This window comes from Ornithorhynchus anatinus, chromosome 12 (assembly GCF_004115215.2).
Source record: "Ornithorhynchus anatinus isolate Pmale09 chromosome 12, mOrnAna1.pri.v4, whole genome shotgun sequence".
NCBI classification, from domain to species: domain Eukaryota; kingdom Metazoa; phylum Chordata; class Mammalia; order Monotremata; family Ornithorhynchidae; genus Ornithorhynchus; species Ornithorhynchus anatinus.
Genome location: NC_041739.1, coordinates 20,981,061 through 20,996,858, shown reverse-complemented (window position 1 = coordinate 20,996,858; position 15,798 = coordinate 20,981,061). Strand labels below are relative to the sequence as shown.

At 42.1% G+C, this 15,798-nt stretch overlaps 1 long non-coding RNA gene across 1 annotated transcript; it reads right to left on the bottom strand.

Annotated features, from left to right (window-relative positions):
- Positions 1-11,127: 11,127 nt before the first annotated feature.
- On the bottom strand, positions 11,128-11,705 carry LOC114815517. Its single transcript, XR_003763302.2, has 2 exons — positions 11,448-11,705; positions 11,128-11,180 (listed from the first exon to the last, which is right to left on the bottom strand). It is a non-coding gene; the product is annotated as an uncharacterized LOC114815517 (long non-coding RNA).
- Between the last annotated feature and the right edge of the window lie 4,093 nt (positions 11,706-15,798).

Genomic DNA, 15,798 nt, shown 5'->3' with positions numbered 1-15,798 from the left:
AGAGCAGGAACTTAATGCTCCAAGTTAAGAGGCAGGAGGGAAGTGACAGTTGTGACGGCAGAGTGGTAACATCATCTCCGAGATGACGACAGCATCCCCTGATTTACAAACATCCAGATATTTTGCCCGCTTGATGGAAAAGACCAATTTTAGTTATTTTAGAGATTTTCGGCAACTTGGCCGGGCATGAATTGGCCCAAAAGCCAGCAGCCTTGGTTTCTCCATTTCCGGTTGTCTTTTAGCAACCATCTTTGGTTTGGGTTCTATTTAGATTGGGTCTAAAGGCATAGTTTCTAAGCATGCTTGCCTTTTTTCTGTAAGCTAGGCTGTAATGAGCTCTCACTTTCCAAAAGAGTCTACTAACGTGAGATTTTCTTCTCTTGAAGTTACATGTTTTCAAGCCTACCAACTCTCCCACTTGCCAAAGTATCTACTGACAGCTTCTAAACTGTAAGCTCACTGTGGGCAGGGATCATTTCTACCAACTCTGTTTTATTGTACTCTCCCAAGCACTTGGTACAGTGCTCTGCACTCAGTAAGTGCTCAATGAATATGATTAACCTTGATTTATTTTCTTTTTTCATTTATTAATTTGTTTTCCCTTAACTTTAAAATTTTAGACTAAGTCCAAGCCAACAAGCATCTTTGACAGTTAAAAATGTTAAATATAACTTTGTTCCATTCATGTTTATTTTATTTTATTTTTTACCACAGATGTGGTTTCAGTGTGTAAAATCAATCCTATGCACTGTAATGACAATACTACCTAGGTAAGAAGAATGGCCTAATTTAATTCCTATAATTCCTGAGAAAAAATGGAAACCCAGCATTTTATGCATAGCCACTGAAGTTATTTTATTTTCTATTTAAGTTAGACCACCTAAAGTCCAAGTTAGTTGAAAGGGATGTGCATTATGATGTTAAAGTGTTGTGGAGTTGATTTGGGGCATGATGGGGGGTGGGGGGTGGGCGGTGGTAAATCAGACCATTGAAACCTTCACAGGGTTGTATGAGGCACAACCACAAAATATGGTTAAGTATTTAAATGTTCAGCCAACAAAACCTGATCCAAGAGAAAAGGAACATTAATAATTATCCCACATTTCTTAAATGTCAGTGATCAGGAAACTTGCATAAACAGATAAGGCAATAGATCACTATGAGCTCTAATGATTGTACTTAGCCAAAAAAAAAAAGATTTGATAATTTATGGTGCATCTCTCCCAGTCCTCTCTTTCTTAAATAAGTGATTTATTTCACATAAACCTTTCGTGTTTTCTTTACAATTCTTGGACAGAGACACTGCATTTTTTAACTCCAAAAACAGAATAATAGACCCTTGAAGGATTTATCTAAAGTCAGATGCTGTTGTCATTCTATATGGATAATCTGTGCACTTCATTACCATATTCAGCTTGTTATTTATATGTAGATGACACTATCATTTATGGTAGAAGATTATGCTGGAAGAAAGTTTGATATTATCTTCAAGCTGATTTAAATGAGGTTTAAGATCATTTGGCACAATCTAAATTACTCTTAAATATTAATGAAACAAAGATTTTGTTATCTGGCTCGAAACAAAAATTGGTTGGACTAAACATCTGGCAGGACTGTGACCTTGGTGACAATGAGCAAATGGCAAATATTCAAGGCTTGGGGATACATCATTTATGCCCCCATGACTGGTGCCACAAATGATTAGCACGGGAGAATCAGAAGGGTCTCATTCTTTTGCAAGCCCAGATAAAAATTGTGATTTAGAAAGAAGATTGCTTTTACTTCCCTCTTGAGTTGCATTATGTTCCTTGGAGTCTGTGGATTTTCTTCATCTGAAGGCTGCTAAACATTTGTTTGCCAAGTAAAAGATGCTTAATTCTTTCTGACTGGACAGATTTTGCCTTGAATTATAGACAAACATCCCTGCCTCTCATTTTTGAAACCACCATTTAAAAATGAGGAACCTCTTGGCATACTTTGTTTACTCTCCATCCTTTAATTTGGAACTGTATCTTGCTTCAGTTTAGACATGAAATCTCTTTATCTGCCTTTGTTTTGCTGGCAGCCTCAAGAGGGGAGATGTTCTATGCCCCTTCATTCACAGGAATGAAAGGTGGGCAGAAGCCTTCCTTTCCAATATTTAAAGTGTTGGGATGACTGTCACAGTTTGGACAGGGTTTTCCAGACAGGAGCAGGGAGAAGAAAAACAAACTGATTTTTTAATTGTTTAATTTAGCCTATTTTTCTCCATTTGTCTGCTCCTCCCCACTTCTTACATGGCTCGTCTCCCTCTTCCTTACACTGGGAGCCCCATGTGGGACAGGGACTATGTGACCTGATTATCTTGTAGTGTTTAGTACAGTGCTTGGCACATAAGTAAGCATTCACCAAATGCCACTATCATTATTAGTAAAAATAGTGAATGCTCAGAAGCTAAGGACTGGACTTCAGTTAATGTCCATGTATTCTATTTAGTACAGCACTTCAAATATTGTGCATGCTTAATTATGTATCCTCATGCCAGCCTACAGATTTATGCATTCTTGTTTATAAAAATGAGAAAATGCCTTAAATCAGGCAAATGGCCTTTCTTGACCCCAAGACTCTATTAACAGCTCACTGAAGTTGAGAAAATACAGACAGACCAAAGCAGAAGTAATATTTCTTGTTTGATTTGCCACAGCTGGCACAGTTACTGAGAGAGTGTTTTTCCTAGAGAGAAAGTGAATTCTCTCTTGGAGGAGTTTACCGCCTCCATAGGATATATACTCAGTCTGACTGGCACAGAGAACTTAAATCTTTAACAGAACCTAATAAGACTTGTCCAGGAACGAAATACAGACCAAAGTGAGGGAACAGTAGAAGCTAAAAAGATGAATTTCTCTCCCCTTTTTTCCTTCACAGCAGCCGGCCTAAGTGGGGCCATCTGCTTAATTGTGACATCTCTGTTTTGTAGTGACACAGAATAGCCACTGACTGCAGCTCAGCAGAGATTCATTTTAATTGAGAGATTCTAAAGTTTGTATCACGTGTGTGAGTAACTCTTGCACACACTGAACATCTGCTCATTTTTGTGGCAGACCTTCAGTGCTTTTGAGACTTGACGTCTCTGCATCTCAGTTTCCTTATCTGCAAAATGGAGATTCAATCAACTAATGGCATTTATTGAGCATTTATAATTTTCTGTGAGTTTGTGTGGGACAGAAACTGAGTCTGACCTGATTAGCTTGTATTTCTTCCTGTACCTGAGCACAGAGTAATCACTTAAATTCCAGTATTACTATTATTTCTATATGTGATGTGTTCTGAGAGCATTTGGAATGTTCATCTCTGACAGGTTGGCTTCTTCTATCAGACTTTGATGAAGGGATGAGATGTGTCGCGCTCAGTTCCCACAGTTGGAAGGTTGACCACGAGGCCAATCCTAGGCAAGGATGACCTGCGCTCCATCAATCCCTGGCCAGGGGGTTAAACTGGTTAGGGAGCGAGCCGAGTGGTGGCTTTTGTTTTTTTTTTTTTTAATATTTAAAGTTAATACTTGAGGATTTTTCCTATTGGGCATGTTTCTTCTTGAGGATTTGGTTGAGTGACAGTATCACACTAACAAACATCCTACATCCAAGCAACCCAAATCCTGCTTGAATCCCACCATATACTTGCATGGTCCAGGCCTTGGATTCTTTCAACTAGGAGTCAGAATACCTGGGTTCTAATCCTGACTCCACAATTTACCTGGGCGACCTTGAGTAAGTCATTTAACTTCTCTGTGGCTCAGTTCCTTCATCTGCAAAATAGGGATTCAATACCTCTTCTCCCTTCTACTTAATCTGGGAGTCCCATGTGGGACCTAAATATCCTATATCTACCCCAGTGGTAAGTACAGCGCATGGCTTTTAGTAAGCACTAATACCACAGTCATTCTTATTACTCCACAGGAGCCCTACCTTCGAATCTCAAAGAAACAATATAAGTTCATCTTAGCAAAACCACTTGGAAACCTCCCTGACCCCCACCTGCCTTGTTGGGTACCCTTGGAGATGCAGTTCCCCAAACATCTTCCCATCTGTTGATCTTACATAGCTTCTAGCTAGGAGATTTTCTTTTTTTTTTTGAGGAATTTCCAACAAATGATGTTTGATTTTCATCACTGGCATCATTAAATATTTTCCAAAAAAAAAGTCAAAAAATCAACAATTCTAGAAATTGGGAAAAAATGACCAAACACCCTTGAAGCAGCTCACTCAGGCAGGCTGAGGGACTGGTTTGTAGAGAGAGGAACAACCAGGCCTGCTGTGGGAAAGTCCATAAAGCGATAAAGTCAGAGAACATCTGAATGAGTTCTTTCAGGCATAGCAGGATGCCTCCCAAGTAACTTCACATACCTGACTTTCAGACTTTGACACTGTATTTTGAATTTAAGAGGTCTTTAGAGGGAAGTTCCTCTGAGAATCAGTGTAGGCAAAGTAAACTGCCAGAAGAGATTTGCACCATCTTCACTTGACTTTCAACTGGGTGGGACTATGGCAGTCACTGCCTACCCCTCCCACCCTTGCCATTAGAATCCTTGGGATTATTCCCTCAAGGCAGCACATTCCGTCGGAACTCTCCCTTTTGCCACACAGCACCTGTCTCTATGGATTCAACTTTTTCAGATCAGATTCCGTGAACAGATCTGCCCGAAGAACCAGAAGAGTCCTACTATTATCTTTCAAATGTTTTAATCATCACAGCCTTCAGCTAATCAAAAAAAAAAAATGTTCTTCCTGCAGGTTACTATTATTCAAATGTCAGTATCTGTAATTACAGGAGGGCTGGGCAATTATTTCCACCGACATTGTGTAAGGGGCTCAGGGGGAGGATTTGAACTCCACAAGTGCAGGCACTTCCACCTGCAGCAGCTCCGATCACCTCCCGAAAGTGTCGCTCAGCTCTCTCCCTCCTCAAAACCCTCCTTTGGTCTCTCCTGTCCCTCCACATTAAGCAAAAACTCCTCATAATCTATTTCAAGGCTCTCCTCCAATCTCACCTCTCTGCTCCCTTTCCCTACTACTTCTCAACTCCTCTCTCAAATCCTACCTTCTACCTCTTCCTCTCTCTCTCACCTACACTGGTCCAACATCTTAGAAATCCTTCCCTGAATCTAGTAGGCCACAACTCTCCCCATATTCACAGCTCTCCCAAATCCCCACTTTCTCCAACAAGCCTCCCCGATGAATTCCCAGCATTTTTGGAGCAGCAAAGCCAAGTGGAAAGAGCATGGGCCTGGGTTCTAATCCTGATTCTGACCGTTGTGGTGTGACCTTGAGCAAGTCACAACGTCTCCATGCCTCAGTCTTCCTAAGTAGGGATACCTAAACTGTGAGCCCCAAGTTGGACAGGGACTGAGTCTAACCTAATTAACTTGTATCTACCTCAGCATTTAGAAAACTGTCAGTTTTTGGCCCATAGTAAACTCTTCACAAATAACATTAAAAAAAAAGAGTGCACAGGCCTGGGAGTCAGAGGTCCTGGGTTCTAATCTCAGCTCCACCATTTGCCTGCTCTGTGACCTTGGGCAAGTCACAACTCTTCTGTGTCTCAGTTAACTCATTTGTATAATAAGGACTCAATACCTTTCCTCCTTCCTTCTTAGACTGTGAGCCCTGAGTGGGAAAAGAACTGTGTCCGACATAATTATCTTGTATTTTCCCAGTGCTTGACACGTACTCAGTACTTAAATACCAAAATTATCTTAAATCATATAATTCCATTAGCAATCTCTGGGACTTAGGTACTTACTTATACCCATCCTCAATATTTTATGTCTTATTCAAACTAAATAAGTAATAAGTAAATATTTGATGTCTGTGTCCCCTCTTGGAATGTGAGCTCATTGTGGCCAGGAAGCTTGTCACTTCTTTCTTTGGAATCTCCCAAAAAGTTATTAAGTGCTTTGCACTCAGTAAGTAATATAATCAGAATGGTATTTGTTAAGTGCTTACTATGTGCCAAGCATTGTTGTAAGCACTGGGGTAGATACAAGATAATCAGGTGTCCCAAGTGGGACTCAGTCTTAATCCCCATTTTACAGATGAGGTAACTGAGGCACAGAGAAGGTAAGTGACTTGCTCAAGGTCACAGAGCTGACAAAAGGTGGAGCCAGGATTAGAACCTATGACCTCTTACTCCCTAGCTCATTCTCTTTCCACTAAGCCACACTCCTCCTCCTTCCTCACTCCATGATCATCAGTGAGTGTTTACTATGTTCACAGCCCTGTATTAAGCACTTGGGAAAGTACAGTTAAACAGATTTGGCATATACATTCCTTGCCCATGATGAGCTTACAGTCTAGAATAATAATAATAATAATAGTGATGGTATTTGTTAAGCACATACTATGTGCCAAGTACTGTTCTAAGCACAGGGGGTATACAAGGTAATCAGGTTGTCCCACATGGGGCTCACAGTCAATCTCCATTTTACAGATGAGGGAACTGAGACACAGAGAAGTTAACTGACTTGCCCAAAGTCACACAGCTGACAAGTGGCAGAGCTTAGTGGAAAGAGCCCGGGCTTGGGAATCAGAGATCATGGGTTCGAATCCCAACTCTGCCACTTGTCAGCTGTGTGCCTGTGGGCAAGTCACTTCTCTGTGCCCCAGTGACCTCATCTGTAAAATGGGGATTAAGACTGTGAGCCTCACACGGGACAACCTGATTAACCTATATCTACCCCAGCGCTTAGAACAGTGCTCTGCCATAGTAAGTGCTTAACAAATACCAACATTATTATTATTATTAGAACCCATGACCTCTGACTCCCAAGCCCTTACTCTTTCCACTGAACCACACTGCTTAGACAGACAACATAAATAATTTATATATTTAAGCATCTGTGCATAAGTGCTGTGGGATTGAGGGTGGGGTGACTATCAAAGGCCCAAAGTTCACAGATCCACGTGCATAGAAGGGAGAAAGAAACGAGGAAAAAAGAGGACTTAACTGGGGAAGGCCTCTTGGAGAAGATGTGACCTAAATAAGGCTTTGAAGATGGGGAGAGTCAGTAGCCCTACCTCCACAATAGTTGCCTCGAGGTTGCAAGTACTCAGAGAAAGCAGACAGAACAACAGAGGAGCCACCTTGGGTGGGAGTTATTGGAGTACAGCCAAACGAAATAAAAAAACCCACTGTGGGTCATATCGCCTCACTCCTGCATGAGAGTCACTGGAGTAGTTTCAAAAGCAGCATCCATTATTCACGGTGGTGGAGGCCTAGACCCACCCCCACACTGGCACCTAATCAACATTCTTGCTTTACATCTCCGAAGCACCTCGTTCTCTAGGAGTCTGAGTGCGGTCAACCACTGAGATCCTCCACCTACAGAGCGTGTCTATCTTGTTGCTAACTTACCGAACCGTAGCAAAAAGTAGCATTGCTCAAGTCTGCAACGTGAAACGGCATGGTGGAAAAACATCATGGGTTGAAGTTAAGGTCAGGAGTTTTCATGGAAAGTTACAAAAGGCAGGAAGCCCTTTGAAAGTTTAAAAATCAAAACTTTATCCAACTTCTTAATACTATGATTAGCCCAACATCAAAGGTATATCTTGACCTTGTGAATATTAAAAGCCTCTACTGTTACTCCCTAGAGAACTTAATTCTTCTAAAATTACCTCAGAATCTAATCTTGTAATTACCTTTAAGTAAAGAATCTTATCAAAAAGGATGTTCCTCAAGACTCTGGTTTCCCTTGCCCTCCAGTTGGTCACAAAGCTATTTCAGAATTCCCCAACTGTTGGGGCAAATCTCTCTCTCCTCCCTCACCCATGCCTCTCTCTTGTGTACATAAACTGGCATAAGATGATGCCATAAATGGAAGCTACAAAAGGGTTTTGAGACAGTGGAAAAGGAAAATAGCTTCAAGGTGCAGCAAACAACAAACACCATATTACACCACAAGACAATCTTTGCGTAAACAGAATGTTCAGAATGCAGAGTCTTAAGTAGGGCTGTTCTGCCACAAACACACCCTTAGATAAACCTGAGTCTGTAAATCAACTTCAAGAAGAAAGGATAATGCTCTGGCTAAGGGTAAATAAATACGGAGGGTAAAATTTTAATCCTGGTGCACAAATGAGGCCAAAATGACCTACTGGCCTAGGGGAGTTCACTTCATCTTGTATGAACATAAAATTAATTCTTTTAATTTGTTATCTATAGGAACTGGTGCCATTTTCAATTCTACCTCTTCCTTAAAGCTTCTGATCAAGGAGACCAAAATTTCCTCTGATTTTTGTATCTGTTAAGTGCTGTGCCAAGCACTGGACAAGCTCTGGGGTAGATACAAGCAAGTCAGGTTGGATACACATCACATTCCACATGGGGCTTACAGTATTAATCCCCGTTTTACAGAAGGTCACTGAGGTACAGAGAAGTTAAGTGACTTATCCAAGGTCACACAGCAGACAAATGGCAGAGATGGGATTAGAACCTAGGTCCTTCTGATTATCATATTACCACGCAGTTTTAGAAACCTGCTTCCTGTGCAGGAGAGTGTCTAAATATGTCCACTGTGGCAGGCTATGTTTCAGACACAGGCACCATGATAAACCGTGACCAGGCACCTGAAAATAAACCTGATCCTATCAGGAATATAATGGTACCCACTAGATTTGAATAGGCATTGTGGAGAGGCTTAACCATATTATTAATCCAATAATAATAAAGTAGTATTTGCTAATCACTTACAGCATTGAACCCTGTGTTAAAAATAGGCATTTTATGGGACGAGCTCATATTTATTAATTTTGAACTCCTATGCACTCAGTGCAAAGCAAAAAAGCTTTAAATGCCATCAAGGAAAAATGAAATATTTGTGGGAAATGGAAGTGAGGGAATTGGAGTTAAACATCAAGGAACCGGGATACTCTGTTCTTGACCTATTCCATGCCATCAGAACAGCCAGTCATGCCACCCAAGTCAGTTGCTTGTAGCTACACTATGCAAATAATTCTGACCTTGGCCACTAAATTATGGCATGTCTGCACCTAGAATTCTGCAGGCAGTTCTGGTAGCCCTGTCTTAGCAAATGTATATTAGATTGAAAAAGAACCAGAGAAGAGCAACAGAAGCCCTTTTATGTGAGGAGAGACTGAAAAGGAAAAGGTTAAGTCGATTGTCTGGAAGGGGAAAGGCTGAGCAGAGACCCAAATGAAGCTTGCATGATTGTGAATCAATCATATTTATTGAGCATTTACTATGTCCAGTACACTATACTCTATCCGCTTGGGAGAGTAATTATAATAATAATGATGATGACATTTATTAAGCACTTAATATGTGCCAAGCACTGTTCTAAGCACTGGGATAGATACAAGGTTATCAGTTTGTCCCACTTGGGGCTCTCGGTCTTGATCCCCATTTTACAGATGAGGCACCTGAGGCACAGAGAAGTTAAGTGACTTCCCCAAAGTCACACAGCTAACAAGTGGGGGAGTTGAAATTAGAACCCACAACTTCTGACTCCCAAACCTGGGCTCTTTCCACTAAGCCACACTGCATCGATCGAGCATAATGGACCCAGCTGTTAGGTGACACGGTCATGAAGTTTGGGGGCTTCATCCCACCGCCTCCAGAAGGATTGATGAAGATGGCAATTTCAGCTGAATGGCAGAAAAGGATCCAGCAGCCAAGAGTCTGCTACTGCAGAGCAGCAGCAGCAAGATGTCACCACCATCAACACCTCCTCCCTCAACCCCCACCACTCCTACCATCCCTACAGCCTCAACAACCAGCATGGCTGTTTGCTGGAAGTGTCGGCGTGGAGGAGGCCTGCCATACCAGAAACTTCCACCTCTGGCAGAAGCCCTAGCAACAGCTCCGGCAGTAGCCAGCCGCCATGCTCTGAGACCCTTGGCCATGGCAGAAGCCCTGCCCTCGGAACTTCAGGACTTTGAGCTCAGAATGTGGTCTGGCAGAGCTTCTGACTTGCGGACAGCAGCAGGGACGATGGAGTGACTGGAGCTTACAGCTCCACTCGACAATGATAGAGATGGTTGGAATTTCTCTTTCCCTCTTCCCCTTAACTCCTCACTCCTCTTTTCCTTTATTCCCCACTCATTTTGCCCCTCCACTCTTCCTCTTTACTCCCCCTCTTTCCCTGTCTCCTTTCCCCCTTTATCCCCAAAGTAAGATCAGCTTCTTATTTTCCATAGCTTGGTAGGACAAAGGACTAAACAGCTCCTTGAACACTATGGGAGTCAAATTCTTTCCACAGAATCACAGGAACAATAAGAATGAAAGTGCCTTCCTGCATCGAATACCCAGAGTTCCACCCAGAAAATTCTCATGGAAATCAGTATTCTAGTTTCTTTCAGATCCATTGCCTAATTGTTTTAGAGTATGGGTATATGGGCCCCTTTTTATTTTCTTTGATTGTTACTCCATCCAAACAACCACAAGATTTATTACTCCCATTTAAGAGTTTAGGTCACCAATGCACAAGAAAGGTTAAAGACTTGCTTGATACAAGTAGTTTAAATTGTAGTTGGGATTAGATCTCAAAGTTCTTGATTTTCATTATTCCATGTAGAATTTCAGAAATACTTGAAGAGGGATGTGTGAGTGTGTGACCATGTGAGAGAAAGCGTAGGTGAGTTCAGTTTTGGCTTCATTTCGTTATTTTTCTGGGCTGTCAGAAGACTAATAAACAAACCTTGTTCTCTACCATTTTCCATTGTTTTATATCTATTTTTATCCTTCCTGCCTGATCCAAAGAGATTTCATATCTTTCTGTTAAGAAGTCCTGCTCAAGAATGATTAGATTTTTTAATATGAAATTTGAGCCTCTTGCTCATTTTTAAAATTAAAAAGTGAACACTGTTAAATAACTTTGGCTGCATTTTTAGAAGGAAATAACATCAATGATGGAAGGCTTACACACAGAGAGGTGACAGCCAGAAGGACAGCTCCCAGCTCTCCTCACACTTAACCATAAGAGCAAATAGTGAACCCCTAATCTTGGTCCCACATTTTTTGGCTCTCAAGAAAGTCTGGGAGCCCACAAATAAAATATTCTACACCAACAATTTGGGGTAAAAGGGCCATGAGTAATGACCATATATAGTAATTTTAAAATCGTACCTTTTTTTCAGAGAAGCTCAAAGTTCCTCACAAGTGTGAACACATGAATCCTGAAGACCTTCCTGGAAGGAAAGAAATCAGTGTTAAAGGACAATCACCCAATTTTATATATGAGACCCCCCCAAGACCCAGGGAGGCTGAGGGATCATTGGGGGAACTGGAAATTAAACTATATTTGAATCCCCAGCAGCTCTAAACTCTGTTCCTAAAGAAAGTACCCTAAACAGAATCTAAGCAGAGATTTTAGGTCTAGGAAACCCTCGGTTATCTTTGAAAATGGAATCCAGGGACAACCACGGGTGACCAAACTATACCTATTCTTCACTTACTATATTATTTGTAGTTTTGCTGCAGAGTGCCTCTGCTCCAGTCCATTCAGTCTAAGGCTGTCTCTAGGTGCCCCCTCCACTCAAAACTGTTGCCTCTCCTCACTCCTTCCACCCCTTTCCTAATCTGGTTCTACCACTCCCCTCTACCTAGTTCCACAATCCCTCCCCACTAGGTTCCCAAATTCCACACTGGAAAGCCTTACAGTATGAAGAATATTATACCAAGCAATGGTAAAGTACAGTACAACAGAATTGACAAACACATTCCCTGCCAACAAAAACTTTCTCCCCCTGTACTCTTCTAATCCCCCTTTTCCCTTTCCCGGTCAGGTTTCCCCTCCCCAATCTTTCCCCTCCTCAGACCCTTCTTAATTGAGGCATACTTTTCTTCATTGCACTCAGGTGAGGGTCTCAGCTGAAGGTATTCCTGTGTTAATTGATTCCTTGGCCAATGCTGTTGGTTGGACTGAAATCCTGGATTGGATCATTCAGGAGCCAGAATGGGAACTTGGCCAGCCCTAGGAAGAGACCCCTGCAACATTTATAGTTGCAGGTCCCCCCATGTTCCCCCTCTCCCCTCGACCCTTATTTTTTCTGTAGTTGCTGCTGGTTCTGCAATGGGTTCTTCAACGGCCCTACCAGTCACTACCCTTTTTCCCTACTGCAGCCTGGCAGGTTCCCCCCACCCTGGCTCCTACAGGATCCACTGGATTTCAGCCCAATCAACCTAATTAGTAGGGGAGCAGGTGGTACCCTTGAGTCTTGCCTTCCTGAGGCTTCCAGTATGCTTGCTGTTCCTGTGGTCCTTTCCATGGGTAAGTGCTATTGTTTTTCCCCACCTCATCCTGTCTGTGAATGTGGGGGATTATGGGGGCCTGCAGCACTGATCTAGTCAGTGGCAGAGAGTCAGACAGTGATACTTAATTGAGCATTTCCTTTGTACAGAGCACTGCACTACATGCTTGAGAGAGTAAAATAAAACAGACTCATTCTCTGCCCATAATGAGCTTACAGACTAGAAGCAGAAACAGATATTAATATAGAGATATGTACACAAGTGCTGTGGGGCTGGGATCTCCCAACCTCCTGTCTCTCTCCTCATTAATGTATGCTTCACTTTCCTGCCCAGATTATCTTTCTGTGGAAACATTCTGGGCATGTCACCTCCCTCCTCAAAAATCTCCAGTAGTTGCCTATCAAACTCTGTATCAAGCAAAAACTCCTATTTTCTTTAAAGCTCTCCATCACCTTGCCCTCTCCTTCCTCACCTCCCTTCTCTCCTACATCCCAGCCCACACACTCTGCTCCTCTGGTGCTAACCTTCTCACTGGGTCTCGTTCTTGCCTGTCCCACCTTCGACCCCTGGCCCACATCCTACCTCTGGCCTGGAATGCCCTCCCTTCTCAAATCCACCAAACAATCACACTTCGTCTCCCTCCCTTCAGAGACTTACTGAAGGCTCACATCCTCCAGGAGGCCCTCCTAGGCTAAACCCCCCTATTCCTCAACTCCCCCTCCTCTACTCACTGCCCCAAATCACCCCCTTTGCTCTACCCCACTCCTCGCTCTACAGCACTTGTGTATATATGTACATATATATAATTCTATTTATGTTAATGCCTGTTTACTTGTTCTGATGTGTTTGTATATCTATAATTCTATTTATTTATATTGATGCTATTGATGTCTGTTTACTTGTTTTGATGTCTGTCTCCCCCCTTCTAGACTCTGAGCCCAGTGTGGGCAGGGATTGTCTCTGTTGCTGAATTGTACTTTCCGAGTGCTCAGTACAGTGCTCTGCACACAGGAAGCACTCGATAATTACGATTGAATGAATGAATGAGTGAATGGGGGGTGAATAAAGAGAGTAGGTCAGGATGACAGAGAAGGGAGTGGGAGAAAAGGAAAGGAGGGCTTAATCAGAGAAGGCCTCTTGGAGGAGATGTGCCTTCAATGAGACTTTGAAGTTGGGGAGAGTAATTGTCCATTGGATTAGAAGAGGGAGGGTTTTCCAGGCCAGAGGCAGGATGTGGCTGAGTGGTTGGTGGCGAGATAAATGAGACTGAGATACATTGAAAAGGTTAGCATTAGAGGAGTGAAGTATGAGGGCTGGGGTGTAGTAGGAGAATAGCATGGTGAGGTAGGAGGAGGCAAGTTGATGGAGTGCTTTAAGGAGAAGTGGACAGGATCTGGTTTCGTGGCTCCTGTAGTTCTCTTCTAGATTATAAACTCTTTGAGATCAGGGAATGTGTCTGCTAACTCTGTTGTATGGTCTCAAAGTACTTAGAACAGCGCATAAAGTAAGCACTCAATAATTACTATTGACTGATCGTTGTTCCTTTGCCTTCGCTAAGACTGTGTGGTGAAAGAAGACTCACAATGAATCAATTGTATTTGTTAAAGGGCTTACTGTGTGCAAAGCACTGTACTAAGTGCGTGGGAGAGTACAGTACAACAGAGCTGATAGATACATTCCCTGCCCACAGTGAGTTTGTCTAAAAAGGGAGACAGACACTAATATAAATGAATTAAATTACAGATCATAAGTCCTTTGGGGCTGAGGGAGGGATGAATAAAGGGTGCAAATCGTAGCACAAGGGTAACAGAAGGAAAAGGAAGTAGGAGAGGTGAAGGTTTAATAGGGGAAGGCCTCTTGGAGGGGTTAGGTTTTTTTTAAGGAGGCTTTGAAGGTAGAGAGAGTGAATGTCAGATGTGAAGAGGAAGGGAGTTCCAGACCAGAGGCTGGAGCTTGTTGTGTGCTCTCAATTCTCCTGGCAGTATCATGTGACTCCTCAGTACTTTGTAACTGGCCACTTTCCTTTTCCTATTGATAGTGCTCTATGAATTATGCACATGGATACCAACCAACTGCTAAAAGCAAAAGTTTGAGAAAAGGGAATCAGACTGTAGTAGGCAGTTACCATTTGGACATAATCCATCAAAGATAAGGTGTTGCTTTGAAGCAGCAGTTATCAGTGTGTTTTATTGTACAACCCTGCTGTGGGGCCTTACATCACCATTACCCCTTTACTGAAAAAAAAAATGGCCACATATTCATCCTGTTGAGATGATTAGCAGCGTGGCTTAGTGGAAAGAGCACGGTCTTGGGAGTCAGAGGTCATAGATTCTAATTCCAGCTCTGCCACATGTCAGTTGTGTGACTTTGAGCAAGTGACTTGACTTCTTGGTGAGCTGAAGAAGGGTGCTACAAGCATGGTGGTTAGAAAAAATAAGGGTACAGTAAAACCTAGGCCTGTATAGTGCAGCCTAGTTACAGACTGCTGAAAGAAAAGTAGAGATGGACTGATCAAGCTGGTAAGTAGCAATCAGGAATTAGACCCAATCTTCGGAGTAATATAGGGAGTTGGGTTTACCTAGGGCACTTGATACTTCCAATGTTGAGGATCACAGCTCCAATCAATCAGTGGTATATATTAGCCACTTCAGGAAGAGCCTGTACTAAATGCTTGGGAGAGTACACTATAATTGGTAATCATAATCCTTGCTGTTATAGAGTGGAACTCTTTCAAAACTACCATAGGGATTAAAACACTAAATTGCCATTTGCTAAGATCTTTCCAGTTAATTTCAAGCTCAACTATATAAAGGGAACCTGGAATATCTCTGTTCTTGATTTATTTACAGGTTTGAGAAAGAACCTTTTGTAGAAGAAATTTGATGTTCAGCTAGTTTTCCTCATTCTATCAGGGCTATCTCATTAAAAATAGGTGGCATTCTTTTGAGAATGTCAAACTGAAACCCCCAAATTATCCATTTGTGTAGTGACCTTATTTTTCTACACTTAAACTGTGTCAAAATTTTGGAGACCAAACTTTCAGAGGTGTTTGTGGACTTTTCACAGTAATGTTCCATCACAATAAATGGGTCTCTCAGTAGCTGGGATTTTTAGACTAAGTCCCCAGAAATCCCTTCAAGTAGCGCAGGACAAAAGTCCATTAAAAGTTAGCCTCATCTTAAAAAAACAATAACAACTTGAATTTGTTTCAAAACTAAAAAGATTTGAACAGGTTTTCCATCTGATAAAAGTTGCTACCAACTACCTTTTCATTAAGCCTCCTACACCTCACACAAAACAGTACTTTCCACAGCAAGTTTTTTTGCTGGAAGGATAATCAGTTTAGGATGTTCAAGAGGTGCCAATTCCACATATGTGATGGGGACCCTGAAAACCAGGCCCCTCAAGCTCCACATCAAAATGAAGCATTGACACCCTTGGGTGAGCCATTTGGGAAGGAAAGCACAGGAATAGATGTAAGAAACAGAGATCCTATTTTCATGCAAATAGCTTCAGAGAAAATTTAAAAAGCAGCATAAGCAAATATACAGAAAC